Source organism: Lathyrus oleraceus, chromosome 3 (genome assembly GCF_024323335.1).
Source record: "Lathyrus oleraceus cultivar Zhongwan6 chromosome 3, CAAS_Psat_ZW6_1.0, whole genome shotgun sequence".
Classification (NCBI taxonomy): Eukaryota; Viridiplantae; Streptophyta; class Magnoliopsida; order Fabales; family Fabaceae; genus Lathyrus; species Lathyrus oleraceus.
In genome coordinates, this window is record NC_066581.1 from 494,471,852 (window position 1) to 494,475,132 (window position 3,281).

A 3,281-nucleotide genomic window follows, 5' to 3' on the forward strand; every position below is an offset into this window, starting at 1 on the left:
AGCTGGTTACTACTGGTTGACCATGGAATCAGATTGCTACAAATTTGTAAAGAAGTGTCACAAATGTCAGATCTACGCTGATAAGGTTCATGTACCACCAACCTTTTTGAATGTGATTTCTGCTCCTTGGCCATTCTCAATGTGGGGCATTGACATGATCGGTATGATTGAACCCAAAGCTTCCAACGGACACCGTTTCATTCTCGTGGCAATTGATTACTTCACCAAATGGGTGGAAGCAGCTTCGTATGCAAAGGTGACAAAGCAAGTGGTGGTCAGATTCATCAAAAATAATCTCATTTGCCGATATGGCATTCCAAACAAGATCATCACTGACAATGGCTCCAATCTGAACAACAAAATGATGGATGAATTATGTGAAAGTTTCAGGATCGAGCATCACAACTCTTCTCCTTACCGTCCCAAGATGAATGGGGCAGTTGAAGCTGCAAATAAGAATATCAAGAAGATCATTCAAAAGATGGTTGTTACCTACAAAGATTGGCATGAAATGCTGCCTTTTGCCCTACACGGATATAGAACATCAGTCCGTACTTCAACTGGGGCAACCCCATTTTCACTTGTATACGGTATGGAAGTTGTGTTACCGATAGAGGTTGAAATTCCATCAATGAGGATACTAATGGAAACTCAGTTGTCAGAGGCTGAATGGTGTCAAAGCAGATACGATCAGTTGAATTTGATTGAAGAAAAAAGAATGACTGCCTTGTGCCATGGACAGTTATATCAAAAGAGAATGAAGCAGGCATTTGATAGGAAGGTTAAGCCGAGAGAATTCAAAGAGGGTGACCTTGTGCTCAAGAAGATGATACTATTTCACAATGATTCTAGGGGCAAGTGGACTCCTAACTATGAAGGACCCTATGTTGTCAAGAAAGCCTTCTCAGGCGGTGCTTTAATTCTTACAAACATGGATGGTGAAGAGCTTCCACGTCCCGTGAATACAGATGCAGTCAAGAAATACTTCGCCTAAAAAATGAAAAGAACAGCTCGCTAAGTTGAAAACCCGAAAGGGCGGCTTAGGCAAAAATGAGCGTCTCGGTGGACTGAAAACCTGAAAGGGCGGTCCAAGCAGAAATTAGAGACATAAAAAAACAAAGAGAATATTATCCCGGTAGATTGAAAACCCGAAAGGGCAATCTAGGCAAAAGTTAGGGATTTCAGGCAAGTAACTGCATAACAGAGATAAGATCATTGAAGTATCAGAATATTTTCAACAGTTCTCCAACTTTCTCAAGGCTGCAATACAGGTCAAAAGTGGAAGAGAGAATGATGTCATTGTAGTTCAACGTACCCTTTTTCCACAAAATTACCATTTTCCAATTTGTAAAGATCTATGGAATCACGTTGTTGGCTGATTACCATCCTATCAAATCAATTTGAGCCTTTCTATATTTCTTGGCACTCTTAATTTTCATTTCAATTTACGAAAGTTCTTTTACTTTGACAGATATGTTTTGAAACAAAAGTTTTGAATTAAAAACAGTTTTTGAAAAATATAAAGATTATTTATTTTGATTTGTGGACATCAATAAAAGGATTGAGACATGTGGTCCCAGTAATTCTGAAATCATGTGATTCCAACTAGACATGTTCATATTACTATCCTTATATGTATATGATGAAAAAATCTTCACAGGTGTCTTGGCAGTAATATTTCTCCAGCAGAGGTTGTGATTCTGGATATCCCCAGCTATGCTTCCTAGTTTTCCTCAAGAGATCATGCAAGAAATATTTCAAGAAGTTTATTCCCTTCACTTGGGGCATGAAGACTCCCCAGTTAATTGATCATGAAGACTCCCCAGTTTAATTGATCATGAAGACTCCCCGGTTAATTGATCATGAAAACTTTGATCCAGGTTTTAAGTTACAAATTTGGCCTATGGGATTACTACAGGTATTTCCCCAGTAATTTATTAAAGCGGGATCAGCAATGTCCCCAGCAGAGGATGAGAAGGAAGATTTGATTTCCCTGAGCAGGAGTAATACAGAGGTCTCCATCCCCCAGCGAGTGAAGAAAGTTGATATTCAGAAACTACAGGGAATCTCCTTTTGTTCTCTGTCCATTCAATAGAAGGATATGTCTCCTCCTCAGTAATGTTTTGTAGTAAAAGAAGAGTGTGTTATGCATTTTAAGCAAATTCAAGAATTGCAGGATTTCTCCTGAATTCTCATTTATATTCAAAGGTCAGACATCACTGTTCCCCGGCAGAGTCTCCTAGAGGAAAGATCTCGTAACCAGATATCAGACACCATAATCCCCTGCAGAGTCTTCAGATACAGAAAGTCTCCATGATAATTAAAGCAAAAAAATCAAGGATAGATTTCCCCTATATTCTTATTCCCTGGAAAGATACCACCTATCCCCAGCGGACTTTATCCCCAGCAGAGTCTTCCAGAAGAATAATCCCTTCTGCATTATCAGCAAATTCAAGAATTGCAGGACTTCTCTTACAATATCATCTTATTTCCAGAGGATAACACCTTGTATCCCCACCCGGAGTCCTCAGAAAGGTCCAATCCTCATATACCTCACAAATTCAAGAACCATAGGGAATCTCCTGCATTTTTGAAGTAGAAGGCATCTCCATTCTTCTACAGAATCCTCAGCAGAGACAGACTTTTAAAGAAACCTGGATATGGTGCTCTTGTACCAATTCCCCAGCAAGTCTTTGTACTACTCCCTAGCGAGTCTCAGTGCAAATCTCCAGCAAGTCCTTATGCAGCTGTTAACATTTTTAGTTATTCCTAGTTTTGTCTGTCCATCATGCATTCATTACTAAATATTCATGCATATCTATGACATATCATGCTTGCATTCATATGCACCTTGTTTCCTTGTTTATATTGTGGGTTGAGTCAATCTCTCCATATAGAGTATCCTCATAAGCAGCAAAATACCTTTTATTGGTCATGTTCCCCACAGAGATCTATGCCTCGTGGAAGATGGTTGTTTCAGTTGTAAATCCTGATGAGTTCATTCCTCTTCAGTTGAAGTCTTGTTTGACCGTTTCATTCTAGTTCTATCCTAGTTTGAACCTCCTGTCTCCAGATAAAGCTCAGAAATTGCCAGTAAAAGAAGGCAACAATATAGTCTTTGTGACTCTCATTCAGTAAAACAGACATGACAGATATTGTGTCCAAGTCCTTTATGCCTTCATCTTTGAGTTGGTACCCGTTACAAACTTGAGTTACCTACATCCATGAGTGGTAACCTTTGTTATCCCACGGATAAATTAATTACTATCTCCATCTATGAG